General features: G+C 43.8%; 1 protein-coding gene across 10 annotated transcripts in view; it reads right to left on the minus strand.

Annotated features, from left to right (window-relative positions):
• The window catches only part of LOC128689495 (uncharacterized), a 755,803-nt gene that overhangs the window by 86,397 nt on the left and 649,483 nt on the right, over positions 1-19,923 (minus strand). The gene's annotated exons all lie outside the window — the stretch shown is intronic.

Here is a 19,923-nt window from a genome sequence, read left to right on the forward strand (position 1 = left end):
TGACTCGTCTGAGTCTTCAGCTTCCAATTGTGACCCCTTGTTTCTGTGTCCCCTCTCTGGAACATCCTATCTCTGTCCACCTTGTCTATTCCCCGCAGTATCTTGTATGTCGTTATCATGTCTCCCCTGACCCTTCTGTCCTCCAGTGTCGTCAGTCCGATTTCCCTCAATCTTTCCTCGTACGACATTCCCCTGAGTTCTGGGACTAGCCTTGTTGCAAACCTTTGTACTTTCTCTAACTTCTTGACGTGCTTGACCAGGTGTGGGTGCCAGACTGGTGCTGCATACTCCAGTATGGGTCTAACATTCACAGTGTACAGTGTCTTGAACGATTCCTTATTAAGGAACGCTATTCTCAGGTTTGCCAGGCGCCCGTATGCTGCAGCAGTTATTTGCTTGATGTGTGCCTCCGGTGACGTGCTCGGTGTTATGGTCACCCCAAGGTCTTTCTCCCTGAGTGAGGTCTGTAGTCTTTGTCCACCTAGCCTATACTCTGTCTGCGGTCTTCTTTGCCCCTCCCCAATCTTCATGACTTTGCATTTGGCAGGGTTGAATTCGAGAAGCCAGTTTCTGGACCACATGTCCAGCCTGTCCAGGTCTCTTTGCAGTCCTGCCTCATCCTCATCCGATTTAATTCTTCTCATCAGCTTCACATCATCTGCGAATAGGGACACTTCAGTCTATTCCTTCCATCATGTCGTTCGCATATATCAAAAATAGCACTGGTTCTAGAACTGACCCCTGTGGGACCCCGCTCGTCACAGGCGCCCACTGTGATACCTCTTCACGTACCATGACTCGTTGTTGCCTCCCTGTCAGGTATTCCCTGATCCATTGCAGCGCCCTCCCTGTTATATGCGCCTGATCCTCCAGCTTCTGCACTAATCTCTTGTGGGGAACTGTGTCAAAGGCCTTCCTGCAGTCTAGGAAAACGCAATCAACCCACCCCTCTCTCTCGTGTCTTACTTCTGTTACCTTGTCATAAAACTCCAGAAGGTTTGTAACACAGGATTTGCCTTCCATGAACCCATGCTGGTTTTCATTTATAATCTTGTTCCGTTCCAGGTGTTCCACCACTCTCCTCCTGATAATCTTCTCCATGACTTTGCACACAATACATGTCAGAGACACAGGTCTGTAGTTTAGTGCCTCATTTCTGTTTCCTTTCTTAAATATGGGGACTACATTTGCTGTCTTCCATTTCTCAGGTAGTTGACCAGTTTCAAGGGATGTGTTGAAGATTGTGGTTAATGGCATGCACAGCATCTCTGCTCCTTCTCTAAGGACCCATGGGGAGATGTCCGGTCCCATCGCCTTTGAGGTATCAAGGTCACTTAGCAGCTTCTGCACCTCCTCCTCGGTTGTTCTTATGTCATCCAACACTTGTTGGTATATTTCCTCTTTATGTTCCCTTCTGTGCTGTCTTCTCAGAGCCCTTCCTCTCTCTACTGTAAAACTTCCTTGAATCTCCTGTTTAGCTCCTCACATACCTCCTGATCATTTCTTGCGAGTTCTCCACCTTCTGTCCTCAGTCTGATCACCTGGTCTTTGACTGTTGTCTTCCTCCTGATGTGGCTATACAACAGTCTCGGGTCAGTCTTGATTTTCGATGCTATGTTAATTTTCATACTGTCGCTGGGCCTCCCTCCTTACCTGTGCATACTCGTTCCTGGTCTGCGACTAATCTCCCTATTTTCATGTGTTCTCTGCCTTCTGTACTTTTTCCATTTTCTATTGCACTTTGTTTTTGCCTCCTTACACCGTCGGGTAAACCAGGGGCTCGTTCTGGTCTTCCCATTGTTTCTGTTGCCCTTGGGAATAAATCTTTCCACTGCCTCCTTGCATTTTGTTGTTATATATTCCATCATTTCATTTACTGGCTTTCCTGCCAGTTCTCTGTCCCACGGAACCTCCTGCAGGAAGTTTCTCAACCCTATGTAGTCCCCTCTTTCATAGTCAGGCTTTTCCCATTCAACTCCTGTTACTCTCTCCACTTGCAACTCTATGTATTCAAAGCACAGAACCACGTGGTCACTAGCTCCTAGGGGACTCTCATATGTGATGTCCTCAATGTCTGAACTGCCCAGGGTGAGCACAAGGTCCAATCTTGCTGGTTCATCCTCCCCTCTCACTCTGGTAGTGTCCTTAACATGTTGGTGCATGAGGTTTTCCAGCACCACATCCAACATCTTGGCTCTCCATGTTTCGGGACCCTCATGTGACTCCAGGTTTTCCCAGTCAATCTCCCTGTGGTTGAAATCCCCCATAACCAGCAACTTTCCTCTGCTGGAGTGAGCTCTTCTTGCCACCTCAGCAAGTGTGTCCACCATTGCTCTGTTGCTCTCTTCATATTCCTCTCTTGGCCTCCTACAGTTCTGTGGGGGATTATACATCACTGCAATGACCACCTTGTGCTCCCCAGTGTGTGCGTGTGTGCGCGTGTGTGTGCGTGTGTGTGTGTGTGTGTGTGTGTGTGTGTGTCTGTCTGTCTGTCTTTCCGAATAGGTAAAACTTGCGATTTTGGCTTAAAGAGCAATGCTGTTCTTGCCGAATGAGGCATGCGAAAATTTGTGTATGCAATAATTTCACAAAAAAATCATTCTGAACCTAACGAAAAAAATATATTTCATTGGGTTTGTTTATTATTAAATTGTTGTAAAGTTATCTAAAATATATTTAGTTGGATTAGGCTAAATTAAATAGCGCTTGTTATAATAAGGTTAGGTAAGTTTTCTAAGATTCTTTTAGTATAAAATTATTAATTTTTACATTCACATAAATTAAAAAAATATATATCTTCAAACGTAGAAGAGAAAATTTCAGAAAGGATTTAATTTTAATTAATGAGTTCTTGCTAATTGGCCAGCTTTACATATTCGGCACGACACACACACTCAATGTATATATATATATATATATATATATATATATATATATATATATATATATATATATATATATATATACATATATATATATATACATGCAAAACAACCACTATGAAAGAATAGAGAAATTCCAAGCGCTTTCGTGACTACTCACATTATCAAGGAACTATGAAAGTGAAGCATCCAAGGAAGCTATATAAGGGGTCCGACCAGCACCTCACTATCAGATCCCACAACGGTTAAACACGTGACGCGCGGCGAGCCAACTTGGATAGGTCCTTTGCAAAACTCACCCCCAAACTACAGTAAAAAAACTTTTGATAAAGAATTCCCCCCAAAATGCTGATGGATGTGTCTAAGATTCCTTGTAAAATTTGCGATAAAGTTTATTACGGTCAAACTGGTAAAAATCTCGAACTAAGATTAAAACAACATAAATATAGCATTAGAACTGGACAAGATTCCAATGCTCTATTTATTCATGTGAGAGATTTTAACCATCCAATTGATTTTCAAAAAGTTGAGAAAGTAGTATCTAGCAAGTCCATGGTCGACAGGAGTATAATTGAATCTTGTTTCATAAAAAGCAGTTTTGACAATAATATGAATATTTCCTTTGGTTTATATAAATTAGATCCATTTATAATTAATAGAATTTGGGAAGAATTTAATAATACACTGGACAAATAATTTTTAAATTTTCTTGGGTAGAATAGTTTGGGGGTGAGTTTTGCAAAGGACCTATCCAAGTTGGCTCGCCGCGCGTCACGTGTTTAACCGTTGTGGGATCTGATAGTGAGGTGCTGGCCGGACCCCTTATATAGCTTCTTTGGATGCTTCACTTTCATAGTTCCTTGATAATGTGAGTAGTCACGAAAGCGCTTGGAATTTCTCTATTCTTTCATATATACATATATATACATATATACATATATATATATATATATATATATATATATATATATATATATATATATATGCAAAACAACCACTGTGAAAGAATAGTGAAATCCCAAGCGCATTCGTCACGAAAGTGCTTGGAATTTCACTATTCTTTCACAGTGGTTGTTTTGCATATTCTGATATCACCTCTTTACTGTGATCTTATTTATTATATATATAGCCACTTAACCCTGTGTACCTATAATTTTATGAGGCCTTTATGCCGCTGTAGCTAAATGAGCTTACTCCTAATGGCTATATATTATATGGGCAGGGCACGTTCATGAAAGGCGAAACGTGAGGATAGGTGTAGAGAACAGTGGTCTAACATCATTAAATCGTCATTAGGCCACATGGCATAATGAGCAATCCTGCAATTTTGCATACCACTGTTGCTTAAGTTTGTGTGCAAGTTATTAAGTTACTGAGCTTCCACAACCCATAACTTGAATTATATAAGGCATTCTTCTCATGTTTCAAGAGAGAAGATTCAATCATGTTTCTTTCCATGACAGAACTGTTGAGTACAATTATCTGAGATGCAGCCCACCCAGGTGGTTGAAGACAGCATTCGACTCCTGGCCAGTAGTAATTGAGTACTAATGTTGTGCTAACCTGGTTTCCAGAGATTTACCTGCCTGACCAATATATGAAAGAGAGAACAGAGTGAATGGGATCTTGTAAACACTACCGACACTACACGACGGTGTGTTCTTAATCAACCTATGTTTCACTATCCCAGTGTCTTCGAAGGTAATGTTTATACTGAACTTTTTATTGCCTCTCTCATGCTGATGAAATTCTCACTGTAGGGCAAAACCATTTTTCATGGCAAACATTTCTTTAGGTTCAGTTCTGTAGAAAACCTTCCTAGCTGACAACAGTACCTTCCTAGCTGACAACAGTACCTTCCTAGCTGACAACAGTACCTTCCTAGCTGACAACAGTACCTTCCTAGCTGACAACAGTGCCTTCCTAGCTGACAACAGTGCCTTCCTAGCTGACAACAGTGCCTTCCTAGCTGACAACAGTGCCTTCCTAGCTGACAACAGTGCCTTCCTAGCTGACAACAGTACCTTCCTAGCTGACAACAGTGCCTTCCTAGCTGACAACAGTGCCTTCCTAGCTGACAACAGTGCCTTCTCAACAAAAATCGCTGGGAGATCACAGTTTTGTAGTTATGTTGAATATCTTATTGCTTTCATCTTCTAAATACTCAGGACTGTAGATACTCTTTTTAACCCTCGAGTTATGATCAGAATAATAGTAAATGTATGACGACACATGTGCTTACACACACGTCTTCAGAGGAATAGGAAGAAGAGGCAAGCTAAGCATGTTTTAAATATTAAATACTAGGATTATACCTCACTAATAGAATATCTATTAATTATTGCTGCAACATTTTTATCGTATTTCATTCTGAGTCATGTTGTTCAGTGGTGAATTGTTTATGATATCCACTGAAACCCTGAGATGTTCGGTCGTCATTGTTCATGTTAAATAATCAAAGGCATCATTGTTGTCTGGGACTGTAAATACTCCAGGTCTCGAAACATCACTAATCTGTAGTACTGCTTCTCCTCCTCCTCTACTCTCTCTCTCTCTCTCTCTCTCTCTCTCTCTCTCTCTCTCTCTCACATGTAACAGCCCTTGGGAAAACGCATCAATGTTCTCATATTATTGGCTTCAATATCTGCAATGAGATATGGATTTTATCCTTTCATTCACTGTAACCAACACAAATCAGGCATCGAGAGTAGAGTTTCTGTAAGTCTGCTGGCAGACGGAGGAACGAGCCTACGTCAATTTCTGCCCTGAGTAACCCAGAGAAAAGTGAAGAACTTCACGTAAACATGAAATACAATAATAGCTGATTATTCTAGTCATTAATCTTGTTTGTGATCCCGTTTATGTTTGTACACATTACCATGACGTGTGTGTCTGCTCTTATTTAATATAGGAGAAGTTAATGATGGTATAGAAGGGTAGAAGACCTCGTAGGTACGAGGGACATCTTGTAGAGAAAGAAATTCTGCTGGGACAGAGGAGATCGTGTAGAGGGTGAAGAATTTCTTTAAAGTGCGGAAATTTTGTAGGAGGATTTGATTTTGTAGGCGTGAGTAGTTTATGTAGGGAGGGAATATCTTGGAGAATATAAGAGGGTAGAGATTCTGTAGAGGGGAAAAGAGTGATGGTGGTGGTGGTGGTGGTGGTGGTGGTGGTGGTGGTGGTGGTGGTGATGGTGGTGGTGGTGGTGGTGATGGTGGTGGTGGTGGTGGTGGTGGTGGTGGTGGTGGTGGTGGTGGTGGTGGTGATGGTGGTGGTGGTGATGATGGTGCCAGGGGCCATGGTGGTAGTGGTGATAGTGGCAGGGGCGATGGTGGTGGTGGCGGCGATGGCGGTGTGGGAGTGTCAGGAGGTGTGATGGATGATGTGGGTGAGGTGATTCGTGAGAATTAGATTCGGCTTTGGGTTGAAGAGAAAGGCTGAGTTGAAATTTGGATTTTTGTCCACGTTTATGATTTAGGGTGAGGCTGAGGTGGAAGCTGAGGGTGAGGTAGAAGCTGAGGGTGAGGTGGAAGCTGAGGGTGAGGTAGAAGCTGAGGCTGAGGTGGAAGCTGAGGCTGAGGTAGAAGCTGAGAGTGAGATAGAAGCTGAGAGTGAGGTGGAAGCTGAGGGTGAGGTGAAAGCTGAGGCTGAGGTAGAAGCTGAGGCTGAGGTAGAAGCTGAGGGTGAGGTAGAAGCTGAGGGTGAGGTAGAAGCTGAGGGTGAGGAGGAAGCTGAAAGTGAGGTAGAAGCTGAGGCTAAAGTGGAAGCTGAGGATGAGGTAGAAGCTGAGGCTGAGGTGGAAGCTGAGGGTGAGGTAGAAGCTGAGGGTGAGGTGGAAGCTGAGGGTGAGGTGGAAGCTGAGGCTGAGGTGGAAGCTGAGAGTGAGGTGGAAGCTGAGGCTAAGGTGGAAGCTGAGGGTGAGGTGGAAGCTGAGGGTGAGGTGGAAGCTGAGGCTGAGGTGGAAGCTGAGGGTGAGGAGGAAGCTGAAAGTGAGGTAGAAGCTGAGGCTAAGGTGGAAGCTGAGGGTGAGGTGGAAGCTGAGGGTGAGGTGGAAGCTGAGGCTGAGGTGGAAGCTGAGGGTGAGGTGGAAGCTGAGAGTGAGGTGGAAGCTGAGGGTGAGGTAGAAGCTGAGGGTGAGGTGGAAGCTGAGGCTGAGGTGGAAGCTGAGGCTGAGGTGGAAGCTGAGGGTGAGGTGGAAGCTGAGGGTGAGGTAGAAGCTGAGGCTGAGGTGGAAGCTGAGGGTGAGGTGGAAGCTGAGGCTGAGGTGGAAGCTGAGGCTGAGGTAGAAGCTGAGGCTGAGGTAGAAGCTGAGGCTGAGGTGGAAGCTGAGGCTGAGGTAGAAGCTGAGGCTGAGGTGGAAGCTGAGGCTGAGGTAGAAGCTGAGGCTGAGGTGGAAGCTGAGGCTGAGGTGGAAGCTGAGGGTGAGGTGGAAGCTGAGGGTGAGGTAGAAGCTGAGGCTGAGGTAGAAGCTGAGGCTGAGGTAGAAGCTGAGGGTGAGGTAGAAGCTGAGGCTGAGGTAGAAGCTGAGGGTGAGGTGGAAGCTGAGGCTGAGGTGGAAGCTGAGGGTGAGGTGGAAGCTGAGGCTGAGGTGGAAGCTGAGGCTGAGGTGGAAGCTGAGGCTGAGGTGGAAGCTGAGGCTGAGGTGGAAGCTGAGGGTGAGGTGGAAGCTGAGGGTGAGGTAGAGCTGGGCTGAGGTAGAAGCTGAGAAGCTGAGGCTGAGGTGGAAGCTGAGGGTGAGTCAGAAGCTGGGCTGTAGAAGCTGAGGGTGAGGTGGAAGCTGAGGAAGCTGAGGGTGAGGTAGAAGCTGTAGAAGCTGAGGATGAGGTAGAAGCTGAGGCTGAGGTAGAAGCTGAGGCTAGAAGCTGAGACTGTAGAAGCTGAGGGTGAGGTAGAAGCTGAGGGTGAGTCAGAGCTGAGGCTGTAGAAGCTGAGCTGTGGTAGAAGCTGAGGCTGAGGTAGAAGCTGAGGCTGTGGTAGAAGCTGAGGCTGAGGTAGAAGCTGAGGCTGAGGTAGAAGCTGAGGCTGTAGAAGCTGAGGCTGAGGTAGAAGCTGAGGCTGAGGTAGAAGCTGAGGCTGAGGTGGAAGCTGAGGCTGAGGTAGAAGCTGAGGCTGAGGTAGAAGCTGAGGCTGAGGTGGAAGCTGAGGCTGAGGTAGAAGCTGAGGCTGAGGTAGAAGCTGAGGCTGAGGTAGAAGCTGAGGGTGAGGTAGAAGCTGAGGCTGAGGTAGAAGCTGAGGCTGAGGTAGAAGCTGAGGCTGAGGTAGAAGCTGAGGCTGAGGTAGAAGCTGAGGCTGAGGTAGAAGCTGAGGCTGAGGTAGAAGCTGAGGGTGAGGTGGAGGTGATGGGGAGGTGAGGGGGACCGTTAGTACACATAAATAGTGTAGACTGGAAAGAATAAGTGACCTGAAGAACATTATCATCAACTTGGTATCTCTTGGTCTGAAGGATCTAGCTGTCAAGCCTGTCATTTTGCGCTATAACATTGGTGTGCTCTTTAAATGTGAGATCGTCTAACATTATCACTCCCAGGTTTCTCACATTTGACTACGTTCTATTGAACAGTTTGAGTTTGTCTTTTACTTTGATTTGTTTTTTTACTTCTGCTCTTTCGTGACGTAGTGACTGAAATTTGTCTTCTCTGAACATCATAATTGTTGTCAGTGGCTCACTGGAAGACTTGGTTTATATCAGTTTAGAGGCTTGCCCTGTCTTGTTTTGGTAGTGGTTGGGTATGTAGTGGTGGGGGTTGGGTTGTGGTGGTGGAGGTTGGGTTGTGGTGGTGGAGGTTGGGTTGTGGTGGTGGAGGTTGGGTTGTGGTGGTTGAAGTTCGGGGTGTGCTGAAGGTTGGGGTTTGGTAATGGTGGCGGCTTTGGCAGTGGTGGTTGTGGGGTGTGCTGGTGGTTAGAGGCTGTGGTGGCGGCTGCAGATCCAGGGTGGCAGGGGGAAGGGAGAGTTAAATCTCTGCTAGAGAGTGTAAGGCGAGGCTGGCTAAGATGAATGGTGAGATGAAGTGGTAGCGGTGAGGACATTTACTCAGAGTTATTGATGATGGAGGTTGTTGGAGGGGAGGGATGGAGGGGTGAGAGGGTTGAGGGAGGGGTGAGAGGGGGATGGAGGAGTGAGAGGATTGATGGAGGGGTGAGAGTGGTCATGGAGGGGTGAGAGGGTTGATGGAGGGGTGAGAGGGTTGATGGAGGGGTGAGAGGGTTGATGGAAGGATGAGACGGGGATGGAGGGGTGAGAGGGGGATGGAGGAGTAAGAGGATTGATGGAGGGATGAGAGGGAGGATGTTGAGGAGTGAGAGGGAAATGGAGGAGTGAAAGGGTTGATGGAGGAGCATGAGGGTTGATGGAGAGGTGAGAGGGTGGATGGAATAGGCATGAGAGTGGATGAAGGGGGTGTGAAAATGAACGGAAAACGTAAAAGGAAGGTTGGAGGGGGGAAAAGGAAGGGTGTTTGGGTGAATAATGGAAGGGGTGTGAGAGTGAACAGAGAGGGTGTGAGTGGTGGATGTAGAGGGGACCCAAGTGAATGGAGGGGGTTGGAGGGTGTACTGAGGAGGTATGAGTACACTTGGTCTACCTGCCTGGAGTCTACCTGGAGGGTATTCCGGGAATCAACACCCCCGCGGCCCGGTCCATGACCAGGCCTCTTGGTGGATCAGGGCCTGATCAGCCAGGCTATTACTGCTGGCTGCACGTAGTCCAACGTACGAACCACAGCCCTGCTGATCCGGCCCCGACTTTAGGAATCTGTCCAGCTCCCTTTTGAAGACAACCAGGGGTCTATTGGTAATTCTACTTATGGCTAGTGGGAGGCTGTTGAACAGTCTTGGGCCCCGGACAGTTATTGCGTTTTCTCTTAGTGTACCAGTGGCACCCCTATTTTTCACTGGGTGTATGATGCATCGCCTGCTAAGTCTTTTGTTTTCGTAGGGAGTGATTTCTATGTGCATATTAGGGACCAGTCCCTTCAGAATCTTCCAGATGTAGATTATGATATAGCTCTCTCGCCTGCACTCCAGCGAGTACAAGTCAAGTGCTTCCAGGCATTCCTAGTAGTTAAGGTGTTTAATGGAGCTTATATGTGCTGTAAAGGTTCTCTGTACATTCTCTAGATCTGCAATTTCACCTGCCTTGAGTGGAGATGTTAATGTACAGCAGTATTCCAGCCTAGAGAGAACAAGTGATTTAAAAAGGATCATAACTGGCTTGGCATCTCTTGTCTTGAATGTTCTTATTATCCATCCTATCAGTTTCCTCACAGATGTGATAGTGGCACTGTTGTGATCCTTGAAGGTGTGGCCTTCGGACATTACCACACCCAGGTCCTTCACATTACTTTTCCTCTCTATTGTGTGATTGGAGTTTGTAGTATACTCAGTCCTAGTTATTATTTCCTCCAGTTTTCCATAACAGAGTAGTTGGATTTTGTCTTCATTGAACATCATATTGTTCTCCGTTACCCATTGGAAAACTTGATTTATATCTTCTTGAAGCTTTGCCATGCCCTCAATAGATAACACTCGTGCAGATCCTAGAATCATCTGCAAAGGATGATACGGTGCTATGATTTACATCTCTGTCTACGTCTGATATGAGGATGAGGAATAGGATAGGTGCGAGTACTGTGTCTTGTGGAACAGAGCTCTTCACTATGGCAGCTTCCGATTTAACTCTTTGTGTTCGATTTGTTAGAAACTTGAAGATCTGCCTACTTTGCATATATGGTGGGTGAAAACAATTGATAAGACTGTAGGCTTGTAAAACAATTTATAAGACTGCTTGTAAAATAATTTAGAAGACTGTATGTTTGCAAAACATTGAGGGGAAAGTCAAGTGACTGGTAGGGTTTATTTCTCTACAGTCATATGCACCGTTTACACTACACTGCCTACACTGATTAACAATAAATTTCTGGTTGCTCACTAGCTTGAGAAATAACTATAGACAGTAGAATGAGTAGATATAAAATAGTGTGACTGAAAGTTCTGACAGTGAGTAGGCTGCCAATGTTGATTTATGTCAATTTTGACAGGATGGAGAGCTTCATTTCATACTGGACTGGAGTGTATGTTTTGTCATCATGGGAGTGGGGATATTATGCAAAACTTTTGTGTATGTTGTATTTGTATATTATGCACATTAATTAACATTAACCTTGAATTTTGAAGTTTGGTTAAGTTAACGATTTCGAGGTTTGATAATGTGTAACGTTATGCATTAAAGTACCCAAATGCATATATATATATGCATATATATATATATATATATATATATATATATATATATATATATATATATATATATATATATATATATATATATATATATATATATATATCGTGCTGAACAATTAGCAAGAACTCATTTAAAATTAAGTCCTTTCTGAAATTTTCTCTTATAAGTTTAAAGATATATTTTTTTCATTAATGTTAATGTAAAAATTTTTAATTGTGCACTAAAAGAATCTTAGAAAACTTACCTAACCTTATTATAACAAGAGCAATTTATTTTAGCCTAACCCAACTAAATATATTTTAGATTTGTTTACAGTAATTTGATATTAAACAAACACAGTGAAATATATTTTTTTCGTTAGGTTCAGAATGATTTTGGCGAAATTATTGCATACACAAATTTTCGCTTGTCCTATATGGCAAGATGAGCCTTGCTATTTAAGCCAAGATGGCAACTTCTGCCTATTCGGCACGACATATATATATATATATATATATATATATATATATATATATATATATATATATATATATATATAGTATACAGAGAGAGAGAGAGAGAGAGAGAGAGAGAGAGAGAGAGAGAGAGTAATTGTAAACACGTAGAGGGAATAATAAAATTTGTGGTATTATGCTCCTAGTGTGAAAGTTGTATGTTGGATGTTGAGGTTGGTAGACCTGGAGTCTACCTGGAGATCGTTCTTGGGGGTTAATGCCCCCGCGACCCAGTCCTTGCCCAGGCCTCTCGATGGATCTGAGCCTGATCAACCAGGTTGTTACTGCTGACCGTACCCAATCCAACGTATGAACTACAGCCTGGCTGATCGGGAATTGACTTTAGGTATCTCTCCAGTTCCATCTTGAAGACAGCCAGGGGTCTTGAAGACAGCCAGGGGTCTTGAAGACAGCCAGGGGTCTTGAAGAGAGCCAGGGGTCTTGAAGAGAGCCAGGGGTCTTGAAGAGAGCCAGGAGTTTTGGACCCCGGACACTTTGTATATTTTCTCTTAGTGTAGCTACTTCTGCCTCGGACTGCTTTTCACCAGTGCGAGACAGAAGTAGCTACCTTGCGTCTACTTGCAGAGTGTTCCAAGGGTCAACAGACTCAAGGCCCGGTCTTGGACTAGGCCCCCTGGTGGACGACCTGATCAAACTGGCTTTTGATGTCACCCGCACCAAGTTCAACGTCATCACCACAGCCCTGCTAACCAGTAGCTGACTTTTGGAACTTGTCAAGTTCCCTCTTTAAGACAACCAGGGGTGTGTTGGTTATACTCCTTATGTATGATGGGTGTCTTCGGCCTCTTACACTTAATGTACTCTTAGTGTATTCATGTCATCCAAGTTTACTCTGGGGACACATTACATCGACTGCCGAGTCTTTAGCTTTTATGGGGAGCGATTTTTATGTGCAGATTTAGGACCAATTCCTCTAGAATTGTCCAGGTGTTAATTGTAATGGGAGTACAGGATAAGATTTTGGATTGAGATTTGATGTGTTCATCCAGCTCGCCAATTTTTTGTAGGATACTGGTATGTGACAGGCGGAAGAATGTACTGAAATGCATGCTGGTGCTGTACGAACACTGAGGGAAGTGGCGAGTAGATGTAGCACAGTTGTATTTTGGTTGACAGGAAAGACACATGTACAACGATGAGGTATCTTTATTCCGAAACGTTACGCCAACACAGTAGTCTTCTTCAATCGAATACAGAAGAGGCAGTAGAAGCAGCTGAGATGTATTTTGGCTCTTTGTGAGTAAATGTCAGCTATATGCTGACTGATATCCTCACTGGTTCTGACCACCGGGTGATGGCAGCGGAGCCGAGGGAATAGTTCGTGACAATGGAAGGAAGGTGTAAGGGTGGATGGAGGATGTGAGAATGGATGGTGGAAGTTTATAGGTAGATGGTGGGAACTTCAGGGTAGATGGGAGGAGCGAGAGGGTGGATGGTGAGGTGGAAGTTTGAGGGGAGTATGGCGGAAGAGTGAGGGTGGATGGAATGGGTGCGAGAGTGGATGGAGGGAGTGTGAGAGTAAATGTGGGGTATAAGAAAGAATGGATAGAGTGGAAGGTACTGTAAGGATTGTAGTCTTGGATAATTGTACAAATGAGAATATAGATTGGTTATAAATGACCATAATTTTTAAAGGGGTGGACCGGTAAGCCAGCGGAAGGCCTCGGTCAGATGACCAAAAGCTCCAAAGGCGGGTCATCATCTGACTAAGACCCGCGTCAGGAAACATTTGTCCTGTTTCCTGACGAACCTTACCTAACCTAACCTGTACAAATGAAGGAATATGTGGGAAATGGTTGGGAACTGATAATGAGAGGAGGTTATCACTGGAGAAGTTAATGTAAAGGAGAAGGGATTGATGGGTAGGGGAACTAGTAAGGGGGGATCGAGTTATCATGGGTTGATTTTAAAAAGTTGAACCTTCTGAGTGATGTGTTACGTTCTTTGTCCATCCTGCTAGAACGTTCCAAGTGATGCATTACGTTCTTTGTCCATCCTGCTAGAGAGTTCTATGTTGTAGTTTAATCTGCTTGTGAGACCTTTCACTCTTTCATTTCACTTCCTCTTCCTGATCCTTCTTCGTATCACTCATTATTATTTTTTGACCTGAACCAATTCTCCATTTTTTTTCCATAGTTACTACTCGTGATATTCTTTTTAGGGAAGATTATGCTCAGTTTTTTATAATACACCGGCCGTCTCACCGAGGTATGGTGACCCGACAAAGAAAACTGATGACTCTTCAAAGAGCAATATTCCCATTCCTCCTTCAGAGTACATACTCTGTACTTCAAACCTCCAGAACTCGAGTCCATCTAACCAGTTTCCCTGAATCCATACATAAATGTTACCTTGCTACTATTCCCATAACCCGTCAAATCGTGGAAATATAAAAACTTAAGCAGTATAATGTGATCCTTTATTGACAACGTTTCGCCCACGCAGTGGGCTTTATCAAGTCACCAACGTTTCACGTTGTCTATAAAGGATCACATTATACTGCTTAAGTTAAGTTCTATATTTCCATTGTGTTGGTATTTTATACCATTCGTTTCCACCGTCAAATCGTAAAAGCCGCCAACTCCCATTTAACACTCTCACACATGCCTGTTGGATGTCCATGTCCCTAAACTCTCAAAACTTCCTTTACCTTCTCCTTCCAACCATTCCTAGGACGACCCCTACCCTTCCTTTCCTTCACCCCAGATTTATACGCCCTCCTAGTCATCCAATTATTCTACATCCTCTCTCAATCTTCAAACTACCTCAACAGCCCCTCCTCAGCCCTCTGAATAATACTTTTGGTATCTCCACACCACCTCTTAATCTTCAAATTCAGAATTCTCTGCATAACATTCACCACACAATGTCCTCAAACATGACATATCCGCTGCATCAAGCCTCCTCGTTGCAACATTCAACATTCAATATGACGTTTTTCAGAGCATAGTTCTAGCTGCCCAGACAACTTTTGTTCCGTGTAGGGAAATTAGATCTAACAAAAATGATCCCAAATGGATGAACAATAGATTAAAACATCTCATTGGTCAAAAGAGAGGCATATATAGGCGTATCAAAAGAGAGGATGGGCAGTTAAGAAATCAATATATTCAATTAAAGAGAGAAATAAAGAAAGGAATAAGAAAAGCAAAAAGGGATTATGAGGCTAAGGTCGCAAGGGATTCAAAGACTAACCCAAAAGGGTTCTTTCAGGTATACAGAAGTAAGATTAGGGACAAGACTGGCCCACTTAAGAGTAACTCTGGTCAGATCACTGACAGTGATAAGGATATGTGTGAAATTCTAAATACCTACTTCCTTGCAGTTTTCACCCAGGAAAATACTAGCGATATTCCTAAAATAATAGATTATGTAGAACAGGATGATAATAAACTATGTATGATTGCGGTAACTAGTGACATGGTCCTCAGACAAATAGAGAAACTAAAACCTAACAAATCCCCAGGTCCTGATGAACTGTTTGCAAGGGTGTTGAAGGAATGTAAAGAGGAACTTAGCAAACCTTTGGTTAATCTTTTTAACATATCACTACAAACTGGCATAGTGCCTGATAAGTGGAAAATGGCAAAAGTAATACCTATTTACAAGGTCCTTGGCTTCGAACTATAGACCAATAAGCCTTAGCTCCATAGTGGGAAAATTTATGGAATCATTAATTGCCGAAGCAATTCGTAGCCATCTTGACAGGCACAGATTGATTAATGAATCTCAACACGGTTTTACAAAGGGGCGTTCCTGTCTTACGAATTTACTTTTTTCACTAAGGTGTTTGAGGAGGTAGATCATGGTAATGAATATGATATTGTGTATATGGACTTCAGTAAGGCTTTCGATAGAGTTCCACACCAGAGGCTGTTGAGGAAACTTAAGGCACACGGAATAGGAGAAATTTTTTCCTGGGTAGAGGCATGGCTGACAAATAGAGAGCAGAGAGTTTGCATAAATGATGAGAAATCAGAATGGGGGCACGTCACAAGCGGTGTTCCTCAGGGGTCAGTGTTGGGCCCGTTGTTGTTCACAATTTACATAAACGACATAGATGTGGGAATAAATAGCGACATAAGCAAATTTGCTGATGACACCAAAATAGGCCGTCCAATTCATTCTAATGAGGACACTAGAGCACTCCAGGATGATTTGAATAGACTGTGGCAGATGCAGTTTAATATTGACAAATGCAAAGTTCTAAATGTTGGACAGTTAAATAACCATGCCACATATAAACTAAATAATGTAGATCTTAATACTACTGATTGCGAAAAGGATTTAGAAGTTCTGGTTAGCAGTAATTTAAAACCATGACAACAGTGCATTAGTGTTCGCAATAAAGCTAACAGAATTCTTGGCTTCATATCTAGAAGTATAAATAATAGAAGTCCTTAGGTTGTTCTTCAACTCTATATATCCTTGGTTAGGCCTCATTTAGACTATGCTGCTCAGTTCTGGTCACCGTATTACAGAATGGATATAAATGCTCTGGAAAACGTACAGAGGAGGATGACAAAGATGATCCCATGTATCAGAAATCTTCCCTATGAGGATAGACCGAGGGTCCTGAATCTGCACTCTCTCGAAAGGCGTAGAATTAGGGGGGATATGATCGAGGTGTATAAATGGAAAACAGGAATAAATAAAGGGGATGTAAATAGCGTGCTGAAAATTTCCAGCCAAGACAGGACTCGCAGTAATGGTTTCAAGTTGGAAAAATTCAGATTCAGAAAGGATATAGGAAAGCACTGGTTTGGTAATAGAGTTGTGGATGAGTGGAACGAACTCCCGAGTACAGTTATTCAGGCTAAAACTTTGTGTAGTTTTAAAAATAGGTTAGATAAATACACGAGTGGGTGTGGGTGGGTGTGAGTTGGACCTGACTAGCTTGTGCTGCTGGGTCTGGTGCAGTGCTCCATCCTTGAGTGGAGATGATCAGACTGAGTGGGTCATTGGGCTAATCCGGGGGAGGGGGTCATTGGTCTAATCCGGGGGGGGGACATGGACCTGCTCCGCATGGGTCAGTAGGCCTGTTGCAGTGTTCCTTCTTTCTTATGTTGTTAACTGTGTTGGTACTACAATACTCTGGCTCATTTCCTTTTTGCCTCCATGGATAGTTCGTCAGTTCTATGGTTCACCTCTCTTCTCGTAGAATCATCCGCTGACAAGTCCACTCCTATATATCTGAACACATCCCCTTTCTCCATTGTCCATCCCTCCAATCTGATATCCATTTTCTTATTACATATACTGTTACATTCTTAAATTACTTATATTGTTGCTGTGTCTGACAAGTATGAAATCATCAGTGGTATAAAATACCGACAGTGGTGAGGTGTACTTCGCTCCCCAGTGGCGACGTGTACTTAGCTCCCCAGTGGTGACCTGTACTTAGCTCCCCAGTGGTGACCTGTACTTAGCTCCCCAGTGGTGACGTGTACTTAGCTCCCAAGTGGTGACCAGTACTTAGCTTTTCAGTGGTGACCTGTACTTAGCTCCCCAGTGGTGACCTGTACTTAGCTCCCCAGTAGTGACCTGTACTTAGCTCCCCAGTAGTGACCTGTACTTAGCTCCCCAGTAGTGACCTGTACTTAGCTCCCCAATGGTGACCTGTACTTGGCTCTGTGAAGACTTGTTTATGTGCTCTCTGTGAATCTGAACCAAGATGCCCTCTCTTGAGAAACTCTACCAGCAGCTAAAAGAGGAGCTGGAGATACGGCGATTAACGGAGGAGAACAAGAGGATTCGTAGTAATCCTTCTGTTTAAGTCTTCAGGTTAAGAGGGGAACCTAGTCAGTGGCCAGGCAACATGGAACCAAGCTGAGGATCAAGAAGACTGTTGGAGAGGCAGAAACAACTAAGAACCAGAAGACTACTGTGGAAGCTTCCAACCCATTTTCGGTGCTACCTGACGAATGTAGGTTGTCTACTGGGAACGTCACAATGAAGACCTGTACATAACTCTGTGAAGAAGTGTCTTGTGTGCTATCCATGGACTGAACCAAGATGCCCTCCGTCGAGCAACTTTACCAGCAGCTTAAGGAAGAATTGAGAGTAGCGAATATGGAGATACGGCGATTGACTGAGGAAAACAAGAGGATTCGTAGTAGTCCTCCTCTTTTGAGTCCTCAGGTCAAGAAGGGAACGTGGTCGGTGGCTGGACAGCATGGAACAAAGTTGACGATCAAGAGGAATGGGAAGACAGAAACGATGAAGAAGAAAGAGACTGCTGTGGAAACATCTAATGCATTCTCTGTGCTTCCCGACGAATGTGAGTCGACTACTGGGAACGTCACGACGAACGACACCAAAGAAGGTAAGAATATTGTTGTTGTTGGGGATAGCCAGGTTAGATACATGAATAGGGCGTTCTGCTTGAAGGACAGGAGTAGGAGACAGAGGGTTTGCTTTCCTGGCGCTGGGGTGGAGGACATTGTTAGCCGGCTTGACATCATGAACGGTAATGGGATCAACCCTATTATTTGCCTCAGTGCTGGAGGTAATGATGTAGGCATGCGTAGAAGTGAGGATTTAGTTAGAAAGTTCAGGACAGCTATAGACATAATTAGGAAGAAGAGGGGGTGCCCTGTTATATGTGGCATTTTGCCAAGAAGAGGTGTTGATAATGAATGGTTGTCCAGAGCAATTGGTATTAATTGTTGGCTGGATAAACACTGTAAGGATAATGCAGTACCATTCATTGACAACTGGGACAACTTCTATGGCCGAAATGACATGTATGCCAGGGATGGGGTTCACTTATCCAGGGCAGGTGTGGGTTTTCTTACTAGCTCAGTTGAGGGGGTTGTTAGGACTTTAAACTAGGATTAGTTAGAGGTATGGGTTTAGAAATGATAAATAATGAGTATGGATATATTGACTTATGCTCTGATATTAAGAATCTTAATAGTAACTGTCATGGAGTAACTCTGGGTAATGATAATTTCAGAAATTGTGTAAAAACAAAGATGAATAGGAAAAATGTGCAGAAGAAAAAACATAGGATGATATTTTATGCTAACAGTCGAAGTGCAAGAAATAAAATTAATGAACTACGTTTGGTAGCATGTGCTGGGAACTTTGATATCACTGCATTAAGTGAAACTTGGTATGATTTAAAGAGTCGGGATATGATTGCTGAGTGTAATATTCGAGGGTTTAAGATGTTCCATGTGGACAGATGTGGTGGGAAGGGGGGAGGAGTTGCATTATATGTTCGAGAAAATATTAATTGTTGCATAAAACCAGGTATAAAAATAGATGGAACAGTAACAGAATCTGTTTGGGTAGAGTTTGTAGAGGATCAAGAAAAACTAATTCTAAGTGTAATATACCGACCTCCTGGCTTGGATCACGATAGAGGGAGACTTCTTTGGGACGAAATTGTTAGGGCTTCTAGACACAATAACATAGTGGTAGTAGGAGAAGATGGAGCCTGAGCTTGTTACCACCTGCAGCTCATAAGACTGCCATCCCCACGAGCCCCTTTGAGGCGGGGTAGATGGCAGACCAGAGGCCTAGCTTCTCCCTACGAGCCCCGTGAGGGCGGGGACTGTGGCTAGGCCTGGGGACACTTGGTCCCAAAGATGAGGGGGTACTTGTACCTCCTCCCATGGGAGACTTAGGTCTCGAGACACTCCCCAGATAGGGAGCCAAGGCCGGGTCACCACTACTTGGAAAAGACCCGGGCCGGGAGAATACCGGCGAATAAAAAAAAAAAAAGTGGTAGTAGGGGACTTTAATTTTAGTCAAATTGACTGGAATTCTTTGACAGGTAATCTAGAGTCCAATGACTTTATAGAAACAGTTCAGGACTATTTTCTGAAGCAGTGCATAACAGAGCCTACCAGGGGTAATAATTTGCTAGACCTAGTCTTGTCAAATAAGGAAACACTCGTAAATAATCTGGAGATCGCTGAAGAGCTTGGCGCAAGTGATCACTGAGCTAAGTACACGTCACCACTGTCACAAAGTCATTTATTTTCTTAAATTCAAGGACATAATAAGATCATAGAACTATACATAAAAGACAAAGTAATCAGTCCTTCAGCCTTGGAGCTGGTGAAGATTCTACAGTCTTCCCATTATGTCCTTGAATTTGTATTCATAAAGCCACTGGATGGCGAAACGTCTATAAATAAAGATACCCAGATGTTGCTGAAATGTTTAAGTCTTCAACTTGTCGATACTGTAAACCATCCATGTACGTTGCAAGAAGTTCGTCAAACTTGACAGCAGGCTTCATTATTTCTCTGACACAACAGCATCACTGAATCTT

This window comes from Cherax quadricarinatus, chromosome 18 (genome assembly GCF_038502225.1).
Source record: "Cherax quadricarinatus isolate ZL_2023a chromosome 18, ASM3850222v1, whole genome shotgun sequence".
Taxonomy (NCBI): Eukaryota; Metazoa; Arthropoda; class Malacostraca; order Decapoda; family Parastacidae; genus Cherax; species Cherax quadricarinatus.